Source organism: Diabrotica undecimpunctata, chromosome 7, assembly GCF_040954645.1.
Source record: "Diabrotica undecimpunctata isolate CICGRU chromosome 7, icDiaUnde3, whole genome shotgun sequence".
In the NCBI taxonomy this organism is placed as follows: Eukaryota; Metazoa; Arthropoda; class Insecta; order Coleoptera; family Chrysomelidae; genus Diabrotica; species Diabrotica undecimpunctata.
The window spans coordinates 50,942,530-50,954,888 of NC_092809.1; positions in this window are offsets into that span (position 1 = coordinate 50,942,530).

Here is a 12,359-nt window from a genome sequence, read left to right on the forward strand (position 1 = left end):
TTTCTTCGGAGACATTTCTGTCTCCGGCTTCTGCACGCAATGTAGCTTTTCTTCAATAATTTTAAAGTGTTTGTTTGTCCTTTTGTAGTGTAGTGTGATGTACAATTATATGTTTATGACATTTTGTTCTTGTCGGATAGGCCGCAATTGACGAAATGCCCCTGAAGATGATCTAGGGATCGAAAGTACTTGGGCAAGATTAAATTAAACTGTGCTCGATATATGCCTTTTATTTGATCAAAGTTCATTTATTCGAGCATTCAACCTTATATTTATTCATTATATTTTTCTATTTTGTTTTCCGCAAAGCTTTAACCCATTTGGCACCCAACCATTTAAAGATCCAGAGTGCACAATAATCATTCGAGAATCTTTATTATAAGGAACGTCATTCAGCTGGTACCTAAGTGAACCATCGGTCCAATCCTTGCTAGCGGTATCATGCTTGTCATAGAATGTCTCGTCTAAATAATAAATTGTTCGCTTTTGGTCTCGATATTCTTGAATTTTTTATAAATAATGTAAACGCCAATGTACTATCCTCTTACTTTCCATAATAGCCACTCGTTTATCAACGATTTTGTATTTAAATCCAAGTTTTTTTAGCCGTCTATGTAAAGTGGTTTTATGGCAGGTTCTTCTCATCGCAACAAGGTTGGTGTGTATAATATCAACTGTTCGTATTACATTTTTTTCGTATTTCTCATAAACCAAATTCCTTAAACATTTAGCAGTTACGATGTTAAGATGTTTAGGTTTTCCAGCATCTGATATTGTTTTTTTTAACACCATTCTTAGAGAAAAACTGTATGTGATTTTTCTGATGGTCTAAACATTTTCTTTATACACAGATAGACAGTTTAAAAAAACAGACAACAAAAAATACTACAATTATAACGACCATCAAAACAACGAAATTTCAATACAACTCAAAATTGAAGCAATGCACATCAATTCTATAAACAGCCTCGTTGCAAAGATGACAACTAAACGAAAAATTTGTAAGTGCACTCTTTTTAAAGATAAGCACTTGCCGGTATTTTACCAATTGCATTAATCATTGTAAATTAGTCATTTTAGAACTTAAAGACTTACATATTAGTATAGTTAAAATTATTAGACGATCAATATTAAGCAAGAAAAATGAAACTTTTTCTTTTCTTCTAAAGACAAAAAAGCAAGTTCATTAGCGCAATCGATTTCAAAGTTATTCTGCATTTGAAGCGTTTTTTGGTTAAAACATCCCATTCTTGGTTTTCATCAATTTGTTTAGTGGTATTTCAAACAAATACCACTAAACGTGGTATTTGTTTGAATTTGCCGATAGACGATAGCTAGTTGGAGGCAACTTTACCGCTTTTAACATGTTCTTAGAACAACATTCACTAAGACTTAGCAATTTTATGTTGGCTAGAATGTTTTAAGGAATGAAGTAGAAAGGATCATTGGTATCGTATGGATATTTGCCATACTCCATTGTTTCCATATATGTATCTTAAAATCACTGTTCTTGGTGATCTTCTCGTTGTATTTAACAAGGATATTATTTTTGTTTTGTTTTTGTTAGTTTATTAACTAGTATGAGATCCTGTCTATTATATGTCACTAGTTGGTATTTGAGATCAATACGGTAGGAGTATAGCTTATACTTGTCATTGCTAATTGTCATCAGGGACATAGAAGAAGTAGCAATTTCTTGGTAAGTTCTTAATGAAATATATTTACTACTGAGTGATCTCGTTCTTTTCAATCAGTTTCGAAAAATGCCTGGCAACCCCTGGTAAGATTTTGGATGATTTTTTGGGCTAGAAATCTGTATCGACGTTTGTCGGTTTAGACCTGAGCGACTTTGATAATGTATTTCAAATAGCTTTTGATTGAGATTTCGTGATCTTTAAGGGCATATAGGAAATCCTCCTGTTCGGGAAACAAATTTCCTATCATCCGCCAATTGTGCAGCCATTGCGCAGGTTTTCCCATCCATATGTGCATTTTTTCCCTAGATTAATGATTTGTACTTATTTCCTGTTCCCTTAGTTTATGAGGTGTTTATCTACCGTGAAAATCTTAAGATGTAAAGTAGGTGTCTTAACCTGCTTTCGAAAATAAAATAAGAAAGAAAAAATGGCAATAAAGTAAATTCGAATTATAAAAAAAACTGCAGAAAGAAGAATTTTTAGAGGTAGATATGGATTGGTTAAACATACCACCAAAAATCAATACAGAGTGAGAACCAACCAGAAATTTGAAGAATTATGGAATATGTATATGTATAAAGTATAATTAATGTGTCAGTCATGTCAAGAGATCGAATCGAGAAAGAAACGAAAGGCAGAATTTACAAAACAGTTATTGGACGAATAATGACATACGAGGCAGAAAGAAGACTTGACACAGAGAGGACAAAAAGTATGTTAGAAACAGCAGAGATGAAAACACTTAGAAAAATTGATGGCATGGGACAGAGTTAGAAGTACAGATATACGACATTTGCATCTATGTGGTCGAGAATATCAAGAACTGGGTGAGAAATAGAAGAGTAGAATGGAACGATCATATAACCCGAATCACAACAAATCTTCTTATGGTGCCTATCCGTTACGGATGTTAGACACTAACATGGCTATTTTGACTTTGTTGACTGCTGCCCTGAAAAGTCCGGTAATGGTTAAGTTAAACCATTTTCGCAGGTTATGCAGCCAGAATATTCTTCTTCGTCCTGGACCTCTTTTCCCATGCACTTTACCTTGATGTATGGTCGAAGTAGGTTGTATCGTTGTTCATTGCGCATTATATGCCCCAGGTATTCTAGTTTGCGACGTTTTATGGTTATGACTAGTTCGATCTCTTTACTCATTCTATGTAGTACACCAAATAGAGTAGTAAAAACGCAAGAGATGGTCCCCCAATAGGAAGACGATCAGTAGGAAGACCACGAAAACTTACTGGAGTCACATTGAAAAACAGACGGAATCATGTCTATATAAGAAGAAGAAGATGTCAAGAGACAAAATCAGGTTAATGTCGTCTCGTCAGGTTAATGTGAGAAGATACCCTTAAAGGAAAGTAGCCACTGGGAAGAACAAATGTGCGGTGGAGATATATTGTTACAGCATATTTCCGCCGAATATTGACCTAAATATCAAAGGAGTAGAATTATCATCATCGACGTGTGTGTCTGCTGTCCACTGCTGGACATAGGTCTTTCCCACCTCTTTCCATCTGACTTGGTCTTGTGCGACTTGCATCCAGTTACTGCTAACACGATTCAGTTCGTCAGTTCATGACAGAGGAACTGAAAAAAAGTAATATTTCCCATTAAAATAAGAAAATGACTTTGTTCTATCTTAACTTTTTTTAGCAGAGGATTTCCATACAGCCAGAATAATTAATTATATTATTTTAAAAAATAATTTAACAGGGATTACACCCTTCTCGCCCAGAGGTCGATCAGGGCATTTTAATTAATAACACCTGGTAGACTTCGGATAGTGTTGGTATAAACATTTAGGAAAAGCATAAGAAGCAAAATACAGATGCAATTTTAATTGAATTTTTACTGTTTTAACGAATGATAAAAAATAATGGAAAATTTCCTTTATATCTAAAGCCAGCAGATACATTATATTATACGGGCTTTCGATTTTTAATCGTAGAAGTTTCATGAACTCAATGATTGTATAAAAGGATGTTTTTTCTATGAATTTTGATAATTTGTCGATTTTACCTATTTTAAATCTAATATCTAATATTCCAAATATAATTCATTTTTTTATTCTTAACCACATGTAGAATTTTTATAACTTTGGACTATCCTTCATTTTCTTTGTCTTTTAAATTTTTTTTTTATATTTTCGGATCATAACAATATATATATATATATATATATATATATATATATATATATATATATATATATATATATATACAATTTCATTAATGTACTCTAATTTTAATTCTTACTTAAATACCAAATTTTACTATTGCATTTATAATTATACAAAGTTTATAATAATTAATTTGTTTTAAATATATTTGTAATGTTTTTGAGTTAATAATAGTAATTGTAAAAATAATAAGCACAATTCAAGAAAAATTAACAAGTATAGATTTGATTTTCAAATAAAAAATGAATTTTTTTGTAAAATTTATTTTTAAAAGAAATTATTTATAACTATAATACATAAATAATTTAGCTACTTATCATTTCATACCTTTTTGTACTAATATTAATAAGAGAAAGGTAAAATTTTGCAAAATAAATACTGGATTAAAATTGTTTAAATAAATTACTGTTTTAAATGAACAATATACAAATTAACTAATTGCATTTTTATAACCTATACAACAAACTAACCCAAAGTAAAACAAAAAACATCAATTTTAATTGATTAGACCCGAATATATTGCGACTTATTACTATTGAAATAGTAAAATATAGTGTGAAAATAGGTTTCTTAGACCTTTCATCTTTGGCGTATCATAGACATCTCAGTTTTAGAGGAATCGTTTTGAATTTTTTTGTCAAAACTTTAATTTTCAATCTTCCAAATTTTTCTTAATGTTTATAGACAAAGCCCCGTTGAATTTTTGAAAACAGGACCAACTTGGGTTTTATCGGTCGAAGAACATTGTGTTTTGGTTTTAAATTCGTATAAAAATGCCAACTTTTCGAGTTGAATATTAACTTCCTATATGTTGATGCATCTGAGTTATTTTAAATGTTTATAAGCTTAAAATCACAGTACTTTTGGAAAACTACATTGCCGAGTATAAAACCCGTAATTTGAATTTAGAAATTATTATTCTTTTTAACTGTTTCGGTTGTACTATAGTTTACTAATGGATTGCTTGAAAAATTTTTTGTTGTTGTTGCTGTTTTAATAAGCCTTTAAGATAAAAAGGGCCCCTTACCCTAATTCTTAAAAACTAGGATAGTTTTTTTCTGTGGTTTTAACGTCAACTGTATCGTCAAGGGGTGCTAAGAATCCCCGGGAGGAAACTTAAAATTGCTACGTGGAATGTTAAAACTTTATAAAGAGCAGGAAAACTAGCAAATGCTGAAAACAAGATGAGACGAATGAAGTGGGACATACTTGTGATGTGCGAGGTGAGATGGAAAGGAGAAGGATATGTGGATACAGTAAATGGCAACCGTTTCTATTATGCAGGCAAAGATGATGATGCCCAGTCAGGTGTAGGAGTGTTGGTAACAGCATCCATGAAACAACACACGAAAAGTTTCCTACCAGTCAGTGACAGATTAATGGTTATCAAATTAAATGGACAACCATTCGACATCAATATAATACAAATATACGCACCGACAGCAAACAGCCCAGACGAAGATCTTGAGATTTTCTATTCTGATATTAAAAAGATCAAAAAACACATAAAATCAGACGAAATTAACATACACTCGCGATCATAAAATCCGGGTCATCTTGAAAATTTCAAGTTTCTTAAATATTTTTGCCTCTGTTGCAGTAATAACCTTTTTTTTTGGCTAATGTATTTTTTATTTGTAATCAATTTTTGTTTTGAAAAAAAAATGGTTTTTTATTGTTTTTATTGAAAAAAACAGAAAACAAATCAAATTGTTGATAAAACAGACGTACGAAAAAAAAATGGAAAATACAGAACGTGGTAAAAAATCAGTGAAATTTCAATGACCAATATCGTGTATTGCCTCATCTTGCTCTAATAACCTCTTGCAGACGACCGGGCATACTCTCAATTTTTCTCCGGATTACATGTTGTGGTATGTTATTCCACTCTCTCGCTAACAGATCCTTAAGCTCCTGTGCGTTGTTAGGAGGAGGTGTATGGGTTTGAATACGTTTTTTTAAATCGTCCCAGAGATGTTCGATGGGATTCAGGTCCGGAGACCTAGCTGGCCAGGGTACCCTCGTAATTCCAACTTCGTTTAAGTATTACATACTGACCCTGGCAACGTGCGGTCGCACGTTGTCCTGCATAAAAACTGCGTTTTCTCCAAGCCCTGCCATGTTGGGCATAACATGTTCTTCCGGAATCTCCGTAATGTACCTTCGTGCAGTTAGGAACCCATTTTCGATGAAGAGTAATTCTGTGTGGAAGTCGGAAGATATACCTCCCCAAGCCATGACCGAGCCTTCACCAAATGGCATTCTTGGAGCAATGCAAGCTTGTGAAAATCGTTCACCGGTTCTCCTCCAAACTCTTACACGTCCATCGGATCCAGTTAGGCAGAAACGGGATTCATCTGAGAATAACACTTTGCTACAATCGTTAATTCCCCAATGCGCGTATTGTCGAGCAAAAGCTAGTCGTGAAACTCGAGGCACCCGGCGAAGTGGCGGTCCTCTAGCCATTACCCGAGAAGATAGTCAAGAAGAACGAAGTCTTCTTCTGAATGTTGCAACACTTAAATTGCGATTTCGTACTTCCTCTAGACGATTTTTATGCATAACCGCAGTTGAGGTCCGGTTTAGTAAAGCCTGAAACACAAGGAAACGGTCATCTAGTGCCTTGGTCGTTCTTCTTCGTCCAGAGCTAGGTCGCCTGGTTAGCAAACTTGCCTCCTGAAAGCGTTGAAGCACTCGTTGAACCGTAGAAAGGCTTACGCCAACAATTCTTGCGACTTGCCGTTGAGTGTGACCGTCTTCCACAAGTGCAACAATTTGTGCCGTTTCAACAACAGTCAAAGGCATTTTTGTCAAAAAATAAACACTAATAATGGCACTAATAAACACTAATGGTGGCAATAATAAACGTTTGTCCGTTCCATTTGAACAGAAAGTCGAAGTACAAACGAGACATTTAAAACAAGCGGAGTTACAGGTAGCGTTCATTTTGGGAAGTGTGCACTTTACCGCGAAATCGGCAATATTGAAATTCTTTGTTACAAAGGAAATCGCAACAATTCTCAGAAACATGCATTAGTTTGTATTTGTGTTATTATTATTTACGATAAAGCTCGTTAAAAATGAAATATCTGAGATTTTCAAGGTGACCCGGATTTTATGATCGCGAGTGTATTTATGGGAGATTGGAATGTCAAAGTAGGAGCAGAAAAAGTCGAATCGATGATCGGCCCATATGGTTTAGGAACCAGGAACGAACGAGGCACACGCTTTGTTGAATTTTGCCAAGAGAACAACCTGGTGATTTTTAACACATGGTTTAAATTATCTAAAAGACGTCTATATACGTGGAGGTCCCCTCAAGATTGCAAAGGAAATATTGTGAGAAACCAAATCGACTACATTACAATTAACAAAAGGTTCCGTAATGGTATTCTAAATGTAAAAACGTACCCAAGCTGTGACATTAATTCAGACCACAATCCTGTAGTCGCAACTATCCAATTAAAACTTAAAAGAATAGACAAGGCTAAACCCAGTCAGAGAATAGCAAGGAGTAGTGTTGACCAGAAGTATGAAGACATGGTAGACACGCAGTTAGAGTCTAAGACAATAGCTCCCACTAAGGAGAAGACAATAAAAGAAAACATTGAAGACATGTGGGAGAAAATTAAAAATACTGTCTTGGAGGCAGCAGACTAAAGTATACAGAAAGAAAACCGTAAACATAGAAAACCATGGATGACAAACGAAATATTACAAATTATGGAGAGGAGACGGATGGTAAAAAACAAAAACCTAATAAGATACAAAGAACTCAACAGGGAAATTGAGAAAAAATTAATGTAGCTAAGGAAGAGTGGATGAAAGAAAAATATAAAGAGGTAGAAGATTTGTAAATGAAGCATAAAGATAGAGAACTACACAGAAAGGTTAAAGAAGTAGCTGGAATATGGAAACCCAAACACTTATCAATTGTAACAAACAAGAAAACCCATATGGAATTAGACCCTGAAAAACAGAAAGAAATATGAGAGCAATATCTTAAAGATTTGTTTGGTGATCAGAGAACAGAAGAGCCCCCACAAATAGATACAGATGAAAAATTAAACATTCTCACCGAAGAAGTTTTGCAGGCAATAAATGACGCAAAGAACAACAAGGTACCCGGCGAAGACTTAATAACAGCCGAACATTTTAAACACCTAAGTGATACTAAGTGACAATGCTGTCAGGAAATTAACATACCTCTGCAACATTATATATGAACATGGCATAATACCGCATGACTGGTTAACATCCACATATATAGCTCTTCCTAAAAAACAAAAAGCAAGGAAATGTGCAAGGAACTCTGCCTGGATTGGTATGGGGTGAATTGAGTAGCTCTATAACCGATGCAGCCGGTCCCAAGCCCGGATAAAAGAGGAGGACTGGAGGAGTAACACCTCTAAAAAAAACCAGGGTTCAGCTGGCCCGGCTGATAGCACCCTGTCAGGGCCACTGCCTGGGGTACAGGTGAAAACCGGTCAACGGTCTCGAGACCAGAGGATGGCTAGAAAAGTCACAATGATCGAGAGGGCGGAAGAACCAAGAGCGTCTGATCCAGAATGGGCGGCTGAAGAAAAGGTCCTTCAAATGGGGGTTGTGGCGTTACGAATTAGTAACCTAACACACAGAAAAACATAAGGGTAAGAAGAACGAAAATCGTAAGATGAAAAAGCAAGTACGGAAACACATCCCCGGGTGGAAATCCACACCTCTGCTTGGGGGAGCCCCATCGGAAACGGGGAGGGGGGGGGGGCACCCAGTCTTATCAAAGCTCAATCAAAAATCAAAACGAAGAAAAGATAGAACATTCATATGTGCAACATGGAATATACAAGGATGGAACAAAAAGGCGACGGAAGTGATCAAGGAGTTTAGAGAAAGCAACATCCACATACCAGTAACAACAGAAACCAAAAAGAAAGGAAATGGAACGGAAACAATAGAAGACCATATCCACTGCTGGAGCGGAGTTAATAAAGAATGTAGAGCAAAGGCAGGAGTGGGAATACTAATCAAAAATAAGTGGAAGGACAGGGTTAGAACATGGGAACCAATCAACGAGAGAATAATGAAAATGGATATAGACATATACAGTAAAGAGACAGTGATACTCGGAGTATATGCACCAACAGACGATTCCTCGAGAGTAGAAAAAGAACATTTTACGGAACAACTTCAACATCAAATAGAGCTAATTAAAAAGAACGTGCAGATAATTATAACATGAGACCTTAACGGCAGAACCGGAAGGAAAGTAAACGATAAAGTAGTGGGGAGATTTCGAGAGGATGAACAAAACGATAACGGGGAACGTCTGATTGAATTATGCGAACTAAACAACCTAAAAATCACCAACGGATTCTTCAGACATAAAAATATTCATAAATATACATGGACGCAAGAAACACAAAAGCTGAAATCGATAATAGACTAGATAATAATCAAACAAGATACCACAATAAAGATCAAAGATGTGCGAGTCAGAAGAGGAGCAGAATGTGGAACGGACCATGACAGCAAAAATGGGCATTAATTGGAAACATAACAAGACCCCATCTACAGAAGAACCGTTGAATACTATAAGAGAAAAACAATACAATATAGAACTACTCCAAAAACAATCAATAAGAGAACTATACCAACAACGTCTAGACTACAAAAATTAATAGAATTTAGATACGGCAACATCGAAGAAATATACGAGCATATAAAGGCGAGTATAAAACAAGCAGCATTCGAAGCCCTTGGAGAAAAAGAACATATAACAAACAAACAGCACTATTATGAAATAAATGAACCAACAAAAAGAATAATTGAAGGAAAAAAGCAATTATACAGAAAATGGCTGACTACAAACAACGATGAAGTTTATGAAGAATATAGAAAAAAAGATAGAGAAGTGAAAAAACAAGTAATACAACAAAAGAATGAATAATGGGAAAGAACCTGCTTAAATATTGAAACATATATAGGAGGTACAAGAACTTCGGAGTCATGGAAAGTACTGAGAGGATTGAAACAAAACTCAAAAGAAAAAATTAAATTGGGAAATATACAGGACAAAGAATGGAAGGACTATTACAAGGAACTGTTAACAGAACAAAGACCACAATTCATTGGAAAAAAAAACAGGCGAAGACGAAGCAGATCCCCACAACAAGAAATAGAAATAACAGATAGGGAAATGAGAACGGCCATAAAAGCAATTAAAAATAAGAAAGCCCCGGGACCTGGAGGCATCTCACCTGAGCTTATAAAATACGGATTAAAAAATTACACCGGATGATACAATGGATATTTCAGAAAGCCATAAATGGAGAACAGCTCTCAAAGGAATGGACGGAGGCATATATGACACCTATATTTAAGAAAGGAGATAGAAAACGATGCGAAAACTACAGAGGAATAAGCGTAATGTCATCAATAGGAAGATTATATGGGAAGATACTGCGAGAAAAGATAGAGCAAGCGATAAAAGGCAAAATCGGGGAGGATCAGGCAGGCTTCAAGGCAGGAAGATCATGCATAGACCACATATACACACTGGAACAACTGTTGGAGAAAAAAAAGCAAAAAAGTAGAGATATACATTTGGCATTTGTGGACCTGAGAAAGGCGTATGACTCTGTAAGAAGGTCAGAACTATGGGAGGCAATTAGAAATACAGACGGAATTCATAGAAGCTACAAAAGCTCTGTATAAAGAAAATAAAGTGTCCATTAAAATGGGAACAAGAATCATAGGAGACTTCACAACAACAAAAGGGCTCCTGCAGGGTTGTTCTACATCTCCAACCCTATTCAAAATATACTTAGAGAAAGCCTTGACTACATGAAAAAGAAAATGCGAAGGAATGGGAGTACCGGTACGGAACGAATACCTATATACGTTAAGCTTTGAAGACGACCAAGTAGTGATTGCACAAGACCAAGACGACCTCAGCTACATGACGAAGAAACTACAAGAAGAATATACCAACGCTGGCCTAGATATTAACCTCGCGAAAACAGAGTACCTATCTACAAGTGAAGAAGACATAAAAGATCTACATATTGATGACAACGTAACAATGGATAAATTCAAATACTTGGGGTTTATAGTCACGAAAAAGGCAACAGCAGAGGAAGAAATTACACAAAGATTAGGACAAACAAGAACAACAATCCGACAACTTAACTCAGTATGGTGTAATAGACACCTAAATATGAAGACAAAAACAGATTTATAAAACACTAGTGCGAAGTATTATGACATATGGGGCTGGAAATTGGATCATACACAAGAAAAACAGCAGTAAGATAGTAGCAACAGAGATGGAATGTCTGCGAAGATGCTGCAGAGTAACAAGAATGGATAGGAGAAGTAATGACGAAATAAAGCAAAGAACGTGTTATGTGTGGTCTCTATACTATATGGCTGTGAGACCTGGACATTAAAACAGTATGATGTCAACAAATTAAATTTATTTGAAATGTGGATGTACCGCCGAATGCTAAGAATAAGCTGGACCAGCAGAACTACGAATGAAGAAGTACTGAGAGCAATGAACACACGCCCTCATCTGGCCAATACTATCAAAATTAGAAAGACGTCATATTTAGGACACATAATGTGCCATAGGGAATTTGAGCAGCTCCAGGTAATATTAGAAGGCAAGATTGAAGGTAAAAGGGGCATAGGACGAAAGAAAAAATTTTAGCTACGAAACATCAGAGATTGGACCCACACAAGAGGAAATGAATTAATTCATCAAGCCCAGAACAGAGAGAAATTTGCCATATTGATCGCCAACCTCAACAGAAAAGACACTTAGCAGGAGGAAAATAAATTCAAATTACGCGGTGACCCTTATTTTATGGTCCACACTGTATTTTACAATATTAAACATACACTTTTTAATCATTAAATGATTTAATTTGATAATATAAGCGTTTTTCTCCAATTTGGTACTTTCAAAATTAATTTAGACGAAACAGTTTATACATAATAACGTTTTAGATAAAAGCTTAAGATTGAATAAATAATTTCAATTTTACAATAACTACTAAGTGAAACCTCTTGAAATTATTATAGCTGAATACTTATGATATTGTTTCCATTCTCAAAATTACAGTTTTTTTGTGCATTTTTAGAAATAATTAAGCAACAAGTTAACAAAAATACCTTTACAAACTCTCATTTTAAAGGATTTTCTATGGTTTTTCAATAAAATTGTGTCACTTTTCCATATGATTTACGTTTTTCACCTTTATTATTTAAAATCAAATAGCAATCTTATACTCGTATGACATTTAATCTTTTGCATATTTTGTTTATAACATATTGTTATTACCAAATTTATCAATAGCAATTGTTAGATACCTCTTTCAAAGAGTGTCGCAAACAAAGATTTTTATTTACTAATTTTTCTGCTCTAATTTAATGTTAAGCATCCAGCGATAATCCAAACTAGTTGCAAATCTG